The 16,445-nt window shown below is 39.7% G+C and overlaps 1 protein-coding gene across 5 annotated transcripts in view; it reads left to right on the top strand.

Annotated features, from left to right (window-relative positions):
• LOC142385574 (plexin-B2-like) overlaps nucleotides 1-16,445 on the top strand; it is a 252,476-nt gene that overhangs the window by 91,856 nt on the left and 144,175 nt on the right. For 2 of the 5 annotated variants that reach the window (XM_075472217.1, XM_075472220.1), the window contains exon 3: nucleotides 2,057-2,109. The exons of 2 other annotated variants lie outside the window; for them this stretch is intronic. The gene's annotated coding sequence lies outside the window, so the exon portion shown is untranslated. The remainder of the gene's footprint in view (nucleotides 1-2,056; nucleotides 2,110-16,445) is intronic. One more of the 5 variants, XM_075472219.1, reaches the window with a different exon arrangement.

Genomic DNA, 16,445 nt, shown 5'->3' on the forward strand with positions numbered 1-16,445 from the left:
AGGAGAGGCCAGCAGCGACCTCGTTTGAATTTAACAGTGTGAAATGAAAACAAAAATACCTGTTAACTGTGTTACTTTAGGCTTATTCAGCAACATTCGGAGCTCGGCTTAGCTTTGTTCATTACACACTTACAGTGTTGGTGGCTTTTTGTCTCATTATGAAGATTACTCCCCATATGGATTTTTTTGTTATCTTCTCAGTTAGGAAGTCCCTTTTCTTTCAACGCCGGTGGGCCTATGGGCATTACTGTTATCATTATGAAAAACTGAGGCTCTCTTCCTGTCACAAATTAAAATGCCTTTAGTTTAATGTGTTTCCTGATGAAAGGCTCTATTTAAACTCGGCAGAGCTCCATCTTTTTACTATTATTCCAGACAGTAATATGCTTTCTCTGTGAAAGATAAAACAAGATTTCTGGCGGTTTGTTGGAATTAATTTTGTGAATTAATTACATTTTATGTTGGTGAATACAAGCTTGGCTTAGCTGTGATTCACAGGCTTTTCTATAGCAGTTTCTGTAACTGCTTAGACAGATTTATTTGTGGTGGAACAGAAGATAAACCAGTATTCAGTGTCGCCTTCAATGCTTGAGGTGAAATACTTCCTTCAAAAATGTGCTAATTTTACTGCCTAAAGACATGAACAAATATAAGTGACTAGATATCACAGTTTGGGTTAAATGTTTCCAGTTTGTGGCAGCTGTAGTTACATTAAAGGGTGTTTACGACAGTTAGCTGCCCTGCCTCAACAGTTGTTGTTGTTGTTTTTTGTTTTTTTAGTGCAATCCTGTTCTAAACATGCTAACATTTGCTATGCTAATGTGTGTCACCATCGAATAGGCTAGTGTTACTGTCCTAGATAGGCATGTTAGGCTGCTAACATTTGCCAGTTATTGCTAATGGTAGTACGCTAGGATTTAATTATCGCTAAATTCAAAGCACTGCTTGACTTAGCAGGAATGTAATTATTTTATTTATTTTTTTTAGCAATTTGGGCACATTCTACAGTTTAAGAACTATTTTTATTACAGATAATCTGCTAATTATTTTCTAAAATGGAATAATTTATCATGGTATTCTACATGTCTTTTTCATTTGTTGACACAAATTACTTGCTGCAAAAAATTTAGCTGAAACTACCACATTATGGAGTACTCTTTACATGAAACATGACTGAAACAATACATCTGTTTCTCGTATATTGCTCCTTATTCATTTTTCTATTCAGTGTCTAGTTGATAGTGGATTATTAGAGCTCTCATTGTCATGCACAAATCATTGATATACAGATTTGAGTTTTTCGATGCTCCAAAACAGGAGTAAGTACATTAATATTCATGTATATTCTTGAATTTGCATATATGTTTCAAATATAAATCTGAATTTTTCAGAAAACTAGGGTCAAGCTTTGCCCTAACAGTGGTGTTAAATATAAATTATTAGGCCTCATTTATCACTTCTGCCAAGGAGGAGGCATGTTTTTCAGAGATCTTTGTGCAGTTGTCAGCAAGATTACACTAAAAACTAACAAGAAGAATTTCATTACACCCCGAAATATGGAGCATCAGCAAAGGAGGACACTTGGTGTAAAACTGTGATAAAAGGCTGAGGTTGTTCTCACAGAGTAATATTTGATCATTCTTTAAACAAACCAAAAGAAAAATGATTGCAATTTAATTTAAAGCCGTTCCTATTTTGCACAATCGAACTGTGCTGCTGTAGCAACAAAAACGTGGAGTTTACAGGAGCACATGTACTAAATGCAATTTCACTTTAAAGCAACTCTTCCCTTGTGTGAGGGAAAACTATGAATTGTTCCACTGAAACTCCTCAGGCAAAGTTGACTGTAGAACACAATGCAGTCCTGTGGGTTGATCGGTAATGAATATGTCACCTGCTTTTGACCTGTAGATCCAGTGCTGCCCTCAGGCCAGTCAACCATTTCTCTAGGTTTAGTTGTGCTGTGAGATATCAGATTACTAATGGGTCCTGCAACAAATCCTGTATTCACCCCAAATGTTTTTCATGACAAGTGTAATTTTTGTGTTTGTATTAGGAGATTAAGGGGATTGATATCATCAGAGATCAACAGACCTGAACACTGAGTAGGTAAGGAGGATTTGCAGCCACTGCTGGACTTGTTTTTAGATCCTATATTAAAAAGTTGTTTCATGTATTGCTTTCTTTCTAGATTCTTGAACACGATTGCCTTTTTCCACCTACTTTCCATTTATTCCTGCTGGTTCACAGGAACGCCATTGGCTGTTGATTTTGGCAGCTTCAGCTCCTGGTGTGTGGTTTGGTAGATTATGGGTTCAAGGGTTAATTTGTGGCTGCAGGCAGTTTTTAAGAGATGAATTCTTGCTTAGACTTTGCTGTTGCTCATACAAACACACTGCGCACACGCGCACACACACACACACACACACACACACACACACACACACACACACACACACACACACACACACACACACATATATATGATTTCAGAAATTAGTCTCACTTTGTGAAATTGAGTTTAACATGAGAAGAAATTTTCCCTGTTAATCTCATCTTCAACCTTAACCTAAATTTATAATGTCTAACCCCAACTTTGTGAAAAGGGAACAAACTGTCTTCATTCTCAGGCTTAAATTTAAGTATGACTTGTAGGATTGGGACAAGCTCGTATTTATGTCTGCTTCAAGCAGATAAGTCATTACAATAAATCCTTTGTTTATGCACAGATGCACATTAAAGATCTTCAGGACATATCTATTAAAACCTCAACATGTCCCAACATGATCTTGAGCCTGCATTTTCTCATCTAACTTTATTACTAGTGGCATCCCACGTCATTTGTGTGTCTGATTCCGGCTCTTTGCAATACGTTTGTAAGATTTAGCAAAAACTATTGAAAGTTGATGGGGAAACGAAACATTAGAAAATGCAGTATGTAAAATTGGAATGATCTGTTGATCTCGTGTTAATTGAGAAATAAGGCGTTGGATTTGGCAGAGTTTGCACGACTGAAAAGTGAAGACGCAGGCCTGGTGGCTGCTGTTTTACCTTCTGTTTCTTCTCATTTAACTTGCACTTAGAAAGGAGCCACATCTCAGTGAATATCTGAATATCTACTCACTCTTTAGAAATCCATTTTTATTGGATCTTTATGGCATTGTTTCACAACTAATTTTTACATAGATTTTTTGCTTTTATCAAATAGAGTTTCATCCTTTAAAAAGCATCGCCACACTATTTTTATAAAGGGAAAAATACAGCTTCATTTTCCTGTAGTTTGACTGTACGACGTCTGCAGGGACATGAGTAGTGGGGTATTATTGTTTGGTACTTGATGCAACTGTACAGGAGACCGCTGATGTACAGGGTGTGAACATATCAGAGTTGGCTGCTCTTGTCAGACTATGTGAAGGTACTTTTCTGTTGAAACATTCATGTTCAGCCGACCGTTGGTTGAGGTTTTTGGAAACTTGGGATCTCCACTATAATAAAGATGTCTGAGTCGAACATCATAAGTTAAACATCATCATTTGTAGTGGTGCAACGGATCATCATTGATCCGTGATCCGTTCGGATGAATTATTTCGGTTCGGCACACGCATGATCCGCGGATTGATTTATGAAAAAAAAAAATTGTGCGCATGTATTCTGTGTCTGTTCAAGCTACTGGATCCTTAAATTTCCCTCGGGATTAATAAAGTTCAGTATCTATGTTCAGTCCTCACACAGCCGTTACCCTTCCTGCTAGTTCCAGGGACAGAGCTACTTTCCACGCTCTGGGTAAAAGTTTGCATTTGCAGCGACATCACCCCGGTGTTTCACTGACAGGAGTGAAACCGAAAGCGGCTCAACAACCGCTCATCACCGCGGCATTTAAGCAGCCCCTTCCTTCACAATCCGACCGGGCTAAAGCGATCACAAACGCTATCGGTGTGTTTATAGGTGCAGACATGAGGCCATATTCAGTTGTGCAAAACAAGGGCTTTAAACACATGCTGAACGTGCTCGAGCCACGTTACGACATCCCGTCGCGCACCCACTTCAGCGAAAAGATTGTGCCAGATCTTTATGAGCAGGAGAAGAAAAAAGTTGTGGATTAATGGTCATTGGTCCATGTTTAAAGGAAGGAGATATGCCTTTTTATGTTGCACTTTAAGTTGTTTTTCTTTGATTATGTTGAAAAGAAGATGTTAATTGTGCACTTTAAGTTGATTTTATATATTTCAATTTAATAATTTAAAAGTGTTGATAAACAAAAAGACAAAACATGTTTATTTGTCTTATCTATTTTTTTTTTTTTTTTTTTTTTGCTGATCCGAAAAATGATCCGATCCGTGACTCTGATCCGAGGAACGATCCGAACCGTGAGTTTTTTGATCCGTTGCACCCCTAATCATCTGGTACCTGGCAGCAGGTCAGTCGGGTCTAACCCACAGGGACCCCAGTCTTTGTTTCAGAAGCTTTCAAAGTGCACTGAAAGTTATTATTCCATTCAGCATGATCGGTTAACTAAATGCAGTTGAGAACAGGAAAGTATCAGGTACTTATAGCTATTTATGCGTACATACATACAGTTTATGCCTCTGAATGTCTACAATGGACTCTGAAGGGAAAAGTTTCCCCAGCCTATGAGAGAAATAATTGTAAAAACTTTAGATGGAATACTTTGAACCACTAACTCTCGACCTCTATTGCTTCCATCAGAGCAGGGAGGCCGACTGTGTATGTGGGCGTGTAGGGGGATAGCCAGGGCAAAACCACAGCACTTCTTCGATTTAAGCTTTCTAGGGTGGGGCTATGACCAGGAGTCTCAAGACCGGTACGCTGTGCCAGTCCTCAACCCATCCGTTGAGTCCTTGAAGCAGGCTGCAAGGAGCCTGGCCATGGCAGCTGTCACACTTTACGCAGTTGTAGGCGGTGGCTTGTTGTGAAAGGATGAGTGATCCCGGCAGCAGCAAACACCTGCATGCCTCGGTAGATCGAGCACTGAAGCCCTGGGGAGGGTTTCCGAGGGGGAGAAGCTGGTGCCAGGAGGCCAGAAGACCAGAAGGTCAACTAGTGTCTACCTCTGCAGACCACCACTGAAACAGATTGGGCGAAAGATATGATATATGATCAGAAGTCTGTACGGGGTGTTTTCTTTTGTTTTCTACAAATGCAAATTGAAAGTGAAGACAAGACGATAGAGAATGAAAACCAGATCATTTCAGTGACTGATGATGCCTGCAGGTTATTTAGGTCATTTAAGGCTTTTTTCCCTTCAGTTAATTACCCCAGACAAGTAAACATTACTGCCGACGCTTTTCAGTCCTGCACAGAATCAGCTTTATCTTTAGGTTTATGTAAGTCGTTGACGGTATCAATTAGTGAAATAGTTTTTCAGCACTTTGAGTTCAGATATGTTGCTGAAGGTCCTCAGAAAGCCACGCCGGACTAAAATGAAACCCTCCAGTGTGACCAGTCGATTTGAATGGCCGTCTGATCTGAATGACTGGTTTCTATGATCTGCTTCTGTTTGCTCGCAGTCTGCCAACTCGTATTAAAGCGTGTCACTGCAGTGTGTGTCTGTGTGTGCCTGCCTTTCCCTCCATTCCCTTTCGGTCTCGAGCCATCGTGATTTCCCTCTTGCCTTTGTTTTCAATCTCTCATGCCACTCTGTTATTTTACCCACTCTACTTTTTTGTTCCCATAAGCAGTTTTATTTTCTCAGCCTTCCATCGGAGCTTGTAATTTGTCACCTTCTCAAATCTTAAGAAAGGAAATACCAAGCCTCCTGTGGAATTGGGAATTTTTTTGTCGAATTATTCATCCTTTTCCCACCCTGATAAGTTCACATTCCTTCTTTTTCCCCTCTTTAATTAGATAATACAGTACAAACCGCAGTTTCATGAGCACTAATTTCTGTTTTCATCCCCGGATATCCCTGAAATTTTATCTCGGCAAAATATATCTCTATTAAAAATCTAAATGCTAACCCTAAATGAGCCTGTAAGTCTTATATGTGAGACTTGACTCCCTACAGACTCCACTTTCTGTTCTTTGTAGCTTTAGAGATCTTTAAGTTCTGCAAGTGGCTCGTAATAGAGACATTACAGTTTGTGATGTGATTTTGGACTTTAGATGTTGTCATAGTTATTGTTTTTTAACATCTATCAGCTGTATAAGAGGTGAATTCAGGTTTACATGCACTGCTCAGGTGAGCCTGAACAGTGCATGCAAATAGGCTTCAGTGGGATCTTTTAATTAATGAAGAGTTTCAGTCCAAACATCCTGATGTCAAAAAGAGTGGCAACAAGCCAATTATCTTTGTGTAATTTCGTTGAACTTAACATTATCTGACTTGAACTTTTGTGGCACATTTATTTTGTCACCTTGTATATTAAGGCTCCTGCTCTGATTGCCTCTTATTTTTTCATAACATTCTCTGACATCTCAAACTTTTGCAGATAAAAAGTGAAGAACTGGATCTTTTTTTTTTTTTGTTAGTTGAATGCATCTAATCTGAAGGTGCAATAGGAATAGTCCTGATTAGCCTTCTTTGTGTTTTGGAAGGTAGCTTCAATTCAGTATAAGAACGGCAGAGTAGATGCTCTATTATACAAAGAGATGATGACAACAGAATGTATTTTGTAATAATTTGGCCCAAAGAATCTAATTCTGAGTGATGAAAATCTTTAGGACACAATCGAGCATTAAAAATCCTTGATAAAAAAGGCAGGTCCCAACCTGGATGGGTCACTAGTCAACCCCATCTGCACACAGAGACAACCAACCATGCACTCGCACTCACTCGTAGGGTCAGTTTATAGTCGCTAATTAACTTAACATGCATTTTGGACAGTGGGAGGAAGCCAGAGTACCCGGAGAGAACCCACACATGCACGGGGAGAACATGCAAACTCCACACAGAAAGGCCCTGGCTGGGATTCAAACCAGGAACCCTTCTGCTGTGAGGCGACGGTGCCAACCACCACATCATTGAGCAGCCTCCCTTAGGGACAAGTGTTGCAAATTAGCATCTGCTAGAAACACTACATCTGCTTTGGAAAAGCTGTTTCCAGCTTATCTACGTATTTTTGTATCCGTCCCGATCAAATTAATTTAAAAAGAATAGATTTTTTAATCCTGAGCTTACCTGTTATTTATCAGCTCACATCAGCCGGTCAGTCTAATACTGCATGATGCTGTCTTCCTCACTGATGTGCAGCAGTCTATACTAACAGTGGCAACACACAATCTTCCTCCTGGTTTATAACCGCTGCAAACATCAGGAGGCATTCCTTTCCATTAATTGTGCACTTAAAGACTTAAAGTGGCTACACAGACGCTGCTTGAACAGCGTTGTTTGTTCTAATGTCCAACAGTCAAATAAGAAATGATGTTCTTGGTAGATTCAGATCAGAAAACCTCAAAGCTACATCAGTCAAACTTGAGAAAATGATTAATTGCACTCGAGGGTCAGTAAAACGCAGTTCTGTGTGTGAGACAGAGCTCAAATCAGCTGAGGATTTCATCGAGTTGCCTCTTTGTCACCTTTCTTTTAATCTTTTCCATCACTCATCATGTATGCAGCTGGAGTTTTACAGACGATTCAGACTCGGTCTGCATGTGTGAGGCCAGCTGACTGTTGTGTTTGGGCTGCGTCCCAGAGCTGTTACACTCCGTGAAAAGTGAGGAGTGTGGACTGAAGTAAGATTTTGTCATTTTATAGACACACACACACACACACACACACACACACACACACACACACACACACACACACAGATGGCAAACATCACCCGAACTCTGCCAAAACTCAGCTTGTGTCCATCTTTTTCATTACATCGCCTTAATCAGCTCATTAATTCGAAGCCTTAATGATTTTGAGGAGGAAGGTAAGGAAGTGAGAATGAAAATAGTGATGGACAGAATGTTGGAAGAGTGAATCGTGATTTTTATGATATGCAGAAACCAAGAAGGAAAAACCGAACAGGAATGGAGAGACTGAAGAGAAAAGGTATGGGTGGTGAAGAAGTGAACTCAGAGTGAGCTCATGACAGACTTGGACGGCGATGTTGATGACTTGGAGCAGAGTTTTATCAGCTGCCAACTGGTGCTGTGGTGTGTTTATATGTGTGTGGAATGATTGAAGACTTTCAGAATTGTTGCCAGTATTTTAGTGTTTTCGCCTGTGTGGAGGGTGTGGAAGAATGGATGCTTGTGTGCTTTTCAGTATTTTCTGTGTAAGCCAGCAGAGTGTGGCCTCTTTCTTTCTACTCTTTCTTTCAGTGGCTCCAAGTTGCTCCGGGTTTGGAGCAAAAAGTAGAAAAAAGTTGGCCGGCTGTTTGTTTTGTATCCCTGCCGCTTAGTGTTCATTGCTGTACCGTTTTGTCCTTTTTTTAGTCCGTCTGTAACAGATTATAAAAGCTGCAGCTTTGAATTTTAGTCCCCAAATCTTTGTTTTTCTACTTTTTTCTTCTCTCTTTGTTGGGTGGGTGTCTGTTTCAGTGTCTGACCTCTCCAAGAAACATTTAGTAGGCTGCAGTGTTTCCATCATTTGATTTGTGTTTAATTTTCACTGCAGCATTAGGGTGTCTCATTTACAGTCAGATAAAGTACATCATGCAGGTTCCTGCCATCACATAGCATACAGAAATGGTTCCGACAAAGAAAAACACTTTCAAGTGTGTTTGTATTCTCTTTAGCTTTGTCTCTGCATAAATTCTTCCTGATTAAATTGGAGTGTTTGTAGCTGTGGCAACAGTAGCACTAACTCTGCAGCTACATATCTGACTCTGCTTTCCAGTGGTGGATTTTTTTTATCAGAAGCGACCCCCCTGACCAACAGACAGTTTATTTCTGATTGTTGATGTCTACATTGCTAAAATCAATCTCAAAAATGTGTGCAAAGCTTTGCTGAATAAGTCTGTCCCAGAAAATACTGAAGCTAAATTCGTGGTATACGCTCATCTAGTCTCTTCTTCCTTTTATGAGTTTTTCTTCTTTGGGTTTATTTTGTTTCTTTGTTTCTTGACTTGTTCTAACTTTTCCTCTTTGATGTTTCTTTCATTGTTCTTCTTCTTCTATCTTCTCCTTCCCGTAAGTGTTTGACTGCTTTACGTGATCCCATATATCAGTCACAACATCAAAATGTGGTGAACCCATAGCTAGAACTACAATGCACAAGTTTTCTTATGGTAATTTTCTTCATTTTTATATCACACTTTATTTTTATCTTTGTCTTTTTGCTCCAAAAATGTGAAATATTTTCTTTTTTTCTCCACCACTATTCACTGCATACAGCTTTGTATCACAACGTTCCCAAGAAAAACATTCAGACCAACCCAGATTTTGTCCAGTTCAGATTCCTTAACATTTAAAGCATCGCTAGAGAATTTGGCAATTTTTTTGTCTGTTTGGCTCCCCCTGCAGTTGTGGCATGTAAAGTCACTGTGATTAAAAACAAACCTCGTCTGAACCCTGTACACGCACAGCTATACACATGGGTTTGCTGTAATGCTTTAGAGGCTGACAAAAGACACCTCCAGAAGCCACCATGTCAAGAGTAAAGATAAAGTAATGTTACAGGACTTAACAAGAATAAGGCTGTATGCTTTATATACTATGATAAATGTGATGAACAAACATGCTCAAGATGAGACAAAAACCAAAAAAATGTTCTAGGTTTTCTGTAATTAGTTTGCTTTTTCTGATTTACATTTTGAAGGATTTGAATGTGGTGTACACGTGAAGTCAGTACATGTGCAGCGTAATGCACATTGTGTGTATTCCAGTTCCATGTATTGTCAGAAAGAAGAAACTGACCAGTCAGAGTGTTGGCTCCTCAGAAGAAGGAGCTTTAAGAGCCTTTTTTAGTGCCAGGCTGCATAAAAGGCTGACATAAGATCAGAGAAAGAGGTTTTCCTTTTACATGTTATTCATGCAAAGATAAGAAAGTATACATACAAATGAGCAGGAAATATTTCCATTAACTCAGATTAGAGCACTTTTATGTGCTCCAATGTGATCAACTTTGAGTACTTTTTCCATCAAGTTAATGTAGCAGAAAGAGCAGAAATGCCTCCTAATCCCAGCACACACATATCTCACACAACTTAGTTCTTGTCTGCCACAGGATGCCTCTATTAGTTTAGGGTTTGATGTAGAGACTGACTATAAGTTGTGGTAGAAAAGGAGCCCCAGATCCTTGCAGAGGGGAGATGTGTTTACTGTTTGTGACACTTTCCTTCACTGTCCTGAAGCTCATATTTAAGCTTCAGGGATTCATCAGTCAGTTGCTTGTTTTCTGTAATGAGAAACTAAAAAGGGTGAATTATAAGCTGATATTAGCCTTATTATTGATAACTGTGGCTCATGAGCTATTGGACTGCAGTAAAATCTACCGTTCACACGAGTTTGCCAGCTGTGCCTGTTCTTCTTTCTCATTTTCCTGGTTTTGTTTTCTGGTGAGCACTGACCCGTGGTCAGCCTGTGCGCCCTGTGGTGTTGCTTTTTGGATGTCACTGAATACATTTATTGTGGACTTGTGCACGCTCCACAGCAGTGCTTTCTTGTGTCCCAGCAAGAGTCAACTGTGTCATTCCTTTGAATCCTTTTTTCACCTCCACCCCACAAAAAAATGCCTGAATCAGGGATAACTGCAGCTCATATCTGTTGTACAGTAACTTTGAAATGCAGGCGGGAGGATATGAGTGAAAAGTGAAGAAGAGACGGTTGAAGGGAAGTACTGAAGCAGACTTTCTAAGCTGTCGTCTATGTTTAAGCTTTTATGGACAACAGCAGGGACCCTCCCTGCCTCTGATGGCTTTAACAGCTTACATCACTGCTCTCAACAGTCTCCCTCTCTATTATTCTCTTAATTTCTTCCTTCCAAAACTTTCTAAGTGTATATAACAGCTCTGTAGCAACAGGTTCAGGTTTAATGCCTTTAGCATATGATGGCGCTTTCTGTGGAACCTCACTGACTCATAGTGATACAGTAAATGAAATGTACGCATATTTAGCTTCTTCCTGGGATTAGATCCAAACTGCACCAGAGGCCTCTGAACAAACTCTGAGCATCTGAAGCCCTCAAACGTTATTTTGAATATCTTCCAGAAATGAATTCCATGAGAGCTTCACAACTGTAAATTCAAGCGAAACGTCTGTGGTCCAAATGGATGAAAAACACAAAGTGACAAATTTTCCATCTCCACGTCACCATCCCAGAGTGAGATTTGATAAACTCCCAATATTCAGTAGATGATCTCTGATGTTTTGCAGGAAAAAAGTGCCAGATTTGATTTGATGAAAGTGCAACCCAAAGTGCTTTTTGCAGAACTGGAATAAAACAAAGATCTAGGAGCTGATGGTAACCGCACTTTGCTTCAGGTTCATGTTTAGGTTACTTTGGGTGTTTGTTTTGAGCCACACTGTGACTTCTAATTTCTGAGACGTGGAGCTTTGCATGTTTGACTGTCAGCCCTGTTTCCAAACCTAGTTGTTCCTGTAGTTTTCTCAGCTCTTCCTCTTGAGCTTCAATTAGATGTTTTTTCTTCTTTAATGCAGTAACGAGCTCCATCAGAGCCGCTTCATCGGCCTCCGCTTTTATACTTAGGGACATTGCTGATGAAATCCGTGATTGGATGGAGCGTGCCATAGAGTTGGATTGTGCACTTGGAACATTAGAGGCACCTTTTTCCGGATTATTTCCTTCTAATCTGGAGGTTCCTTATTGGATTTCGTGTATGGATGAACCACTTCAACACCAAACCTTTTTTTTTTTTTTTAAATAAAATCAGAAATTGCTGTTATTTTCGATTGGAAATAGTGAAGCTTAAGAAAGATTCTTGTTGTTCTGTTGTCATGATATTACTTCATCAGCTTTGATGCCATGAACACAAAGATTTGTTTCCATGTACCATAAAGCTTGTTTGCATTTTTCTTTATCTGTTTTCATGTAAAGGCTCAAATCTTTTGGAGTAAACCTGATACTTCTTTTGCTGCTAGCATTTGAACGTCGGACATTTTTAATGTTGTTCCTTAGTTGTTGAAAACATTCCACCACCAAACAGCACGTTGGCAATGCATCGCAACAGACAAAGATAGCAGCTACTGCCCAGGCATGTCTAATCCGTTGAGCAAAACACTTTTTTGAATGATATTTCTGAATCCACATGAGCCACAGATGCACCACGGTTTGTACGCAAGCAAAAGAAGTCCATTGTACAGGCTATTACAGTGGCTTTTAGTGTTTAATCATCCATTGCAAGCAAGAAACAAAGAACAAACTGTCCCTGCTTTCTGCTGCTTCTCTTGCTCTGTTAAAAGAGAAAAAGAAAAAAGAAACATACATCCACCCCGGTTCTATACCTGCCGGATGCCCATGACATCGAATGGTCCTCATAACAAACAAGGTAACTTAACAGAATAAGTAACAGAAATAAAAAAAAAAAAAAAATCTGTAAAAGAAAAGCCGAAATATTAAAAGATTCTAAAAAAGTTTGCAAAGAGCAGTAATATAAAAACAATAAAAAGGGTTAAAGATATTCAAAAGGAACTTATGATAGCAGGTAACACACAAACCAAAGCTCTTTTAAAGGGCTCGTCTTTAGAGACGTGTCAGCATTTCGTGCCCGTACAAGAGAAATGAGGCACAAAAATGCTGTGTCCATTTTAATCGCATAGCTTTTCTGCCTCCTGACAGGTAATCTCATTGTTAAATCTCCACTGATTCAATGCCTCTCTGCACAAAATTCTAATCAGACAAGATGTCACTTTCAGATCCAAACCGAATGGCCACAGAAACAGACAATTTTCTTATAAATTACTCAGCCATAAAAGTCACATTTCTTCTACATGGCTGCCTTTCTGAGAGCTATCGGATAAACTTCAGCAGAAGCCCTCCTTCTTCTTCTATCTTTTAATGTAAAATGGCTAGATGCAACGTAGTTTAGTTCTATTTTGAAGCCATCTTGGTGTTTTTTACACCCAGATGGGACCTTTTATGGACAAAAGGCTGGAATGATTGGAATCAGCGATGATTGAAACTTTGAATTTACATTTTTTAATCAAATAACCATTGTCGCACTAATCACTGGGAGTGAATATGTTCAATGCCACCAAAATTAATTGTGATGACTTTGTATTTGATAAGTTGATACTTTTGAATGGGTCGGAAGCCATTTCTGATTTAGCATCTTAAATCTGTACGTTGTGTTGTACTTATTTCTGTATTGGCTTAATGTCTGACCCATACTGTCCTTTTGTAGATAACTTCTGACTTGACAAACATTTTATTCATGACTGATTGTGTTTACTATTTCAGCTTGTAGAGAAGAAACCAGAATTAATTAAGACCCCTCTTGATTTATCTTATGTTTAAGGGCAAGGTTACTGGTTTTGTTTGCATAAACTTTCTCTTGACTTTGTTCCTAGTTATTGACCAGCAATCTGTTAATCTGCTATTTTATGCTGTTACCCTCTGATAACAGTATGCAGGCTTATGCAGGTGTATTAGCTTCAAACACAGTGAAAGAAAAAAGCCTGATTCACATTTTCTTTTCAGTAATATCTTTACATTAGGCTCAGAATTCACTCATCAAACACAGCTACCGTTGGCCTGTTCCAACTGGTTTTATGCATTAAAAACCCTCCACACGATATACATAAAGGGTTGACAAATCTATCCAGCATGATTGTCTTGATTTTTATCACTTGTTTGGGTAGATTTCACACTTTAATTTGTGCGTGTATTACATTAATGTTGATGCAAAAAACTCTTACTGCAGCTTCCGCTTACAGTTATCTATTGAATGTCACAGGACATGACTGAAAGATTTTAACAAAACGTTTAATCAAACAACATCAAACTTGCTTACATAGGTAGCTTTAATCATTGTGAAGTAATATCCTGGATGTGAGTGATAGTGTCTGTGGAGTATCCTGGATTTGTGTCGCACATGTCATGTTCCAGGAACCTGGACAAAAGGTGGAAACCACGCATGGCTTTGACCTTCACAAAAATAATTTATTAATAAAGTTAGAAAAAGATGCGATCAGCAGTCAGTATGTAGTTCGGCATGGATACGGGTCTGTGTTATGAGTGAAAGTGTGTGTACAAAAACCTAAACCCAAACAACTAAACAAAGAAACAAAGGCCCCAATAACCCACAGGTTGCACTGGACATCCAACCCGCCGGAGTGCAGAGTGCCAGTGGCTTCCCATAGCTGAGTCTTTCTGCTCTGACCTGGGTAGCCACACCCAGCCAGGTGCCAGCCATTAACCCTAACGAGCTAGCAGTAGGCCCTGGAGACTCCTCCATCCATCACACACATGTAAACATCTCATTCTACTTTCAGAAACCTGAATAACAACCTGGTTTTCAGGAATCCCCTATTTTTGGTGGCTTCACTGCATGAGCCAAGAACCGTCGTAGTTCTTGAACCATCATCTTAAAGGTTTCTTTTAGCTTCTCTGCTAGCACAAAAGATTGATAAAGTTTGGGGATTTTAGTGTGTGATTGGTCAAACCCTTGTGGAGGTTTCTCCACAGAGGTTACCCCCACTGTGGGACATTACCCCCACTGTGGGACATAACCCCCAGGGAATCCCAAGAACTGTGGGTTTCATAGTGAGTAGTTCAGGTGGTCGGAGTAGTAGTTAAAATTTCATTGCAACTCTGTTTGCTAGGAAAGTTCAAATCTGAGCAGTGACCATAGCAACAGAGCAGCAACTGCAACTCATAAATGATGGGCGTGATTGATTTCTCTGTGAATAGTTTCACCCTTACAGCATTTGTAAATAGAATATAATCCTTAAAGCTTTTTCTGGATCATAAAAGTTTGTTTGTGCACCTTATCAGCAGTCTGCCTGTTTGTGCTCATAAACTTTGGCAGGTTTTCAAATATTGATAACCTCTGTCCGTTCGCTGTCACCTTTGATGTTTGATTGACAGGTCATTAATGAGCTTGAGAGATTGGATAACCTCTGCGTGTCGGATGGCGTGAGGAGTTCAGGGAACACCTGCCACCTGGTGTACTTTTGTTTTTGTTGTCAGCAACTCATCTTAACACATTGACATAACATATCAGCCATAACATTGAGACCACTGACAGGTGAAACTAAAAACATTGATTGTTACGGTGGCACCTGGCAAATGGTGGCATATATGAAGCAGCAGGTAGAAAACTGTTCTCTGATGGCAGAGTATTGTGCTGTATGTGTTCCATCATCAGTACGACTTTATCAGTAAAACATATGATGAAATTTTATGGCAACTCATGGCTAAACTAGGACGGTAACAATGGTGAACAATAATCCTGCTAAGCTAACATCCTCGCATTAGCATGCCAACTTTAGCATGTAGCATATAGCTGGATTTTAAACATTTGCTCTTTGCAGCCTCATAAATGAATGTTGCCTTTTTCTTTTTAATTCCATTGTAAACTGAATTGCTTTCAGTTTTGTGCTGCATCTCTGACAAGATATACAATCTGATTTCCCACCTTTTATGCATAGAAAACGTTTTAAATCAGTTCAGTTTGAAAGTATTGACAGATTGCTTTCTGATGAAATTGAGAATCTGTAGTAGCCCTAGATGATTCTTTGATATCATTTTATTGGTTGCACATTGATTTGGTTTGCACGATGGCATTTGGATTCCCCTTCAGGAGGGGTATGAAGTTTGCACCTTCAACGCTAATGAACAACGATGTCACAGTGAAGAGATAGTTGGAGCGCATAAACAAAGGCGCACAAACTGACGCAATGAAAGAGCATTGACAAGATAAGCGACATGAAAAGCATCCGAATAACCGCAAACACATGTCCGTCTGTCGGCGCTGCCTTCGTCCTTTCAGACGACTTCCTGACGACTGCAGGGTTTCTACACGTGTGTGTTCATGCTTTGCATTCATGTATATTGTGTGTGCGAGTCGAAGCGGCAGCCTGTGACGAATGAGTGTTTCGTTTTTGATCAGGAAGTGTGAATGCCTCCAGTGTGTGGTGCTTCTCCCCCACTCATTCAGATATTCTTTGGAAGCATCTGGAGGATTTAATGGAAGAATAAAATTATTCTTCAAAGATTATCTTTCCTTAGAGCTACATTTTTCTGTGTGTGTGTGTGTGTGTGTGTGTGTGTGTGTGTGTGTGTGTGTGTGTGTGTGAACACGAGGGTACTTCTTCCATTCAACTATTCAAACATCTTCCAAAAGCTTCAGCAGGGATTGAGTAAGATAATGAAACTACTTTTGAACATTTTTTCTGCCCTATCTCTTCTCCTCACCCCCTTATTTGCTATGGGCTGGATTTTTAATCCTGCGGATCATTTTGATCTCCCGAATCATTCACTGTCATCATTTTGAATTTAGCTGTTTTGCTGTGACTGCCTTCTCTGACAGGGTTTGCTTTTAAGTTTTAGACAGCTGACCGGGAACAGCAGCATGTTTTGCCAGACTCTG

This window comes from Odontesthes bonariensis, chromosome 8 (genome assembly GCF_027942865.1).
Source record: "Odontesthes bonariensis isolate fOdoBon6 chromosome 8, fOdoBon6.hap1, whole genome shotgun sequence".
NCBI classification, from domain to species: domain Eukaryota; kingdom Metazoa; phylum Chordata; class Actinopteri; order Atheriniformes; family Atherinopsidae; genus Odontesthes; species Odontesthes bonariensis.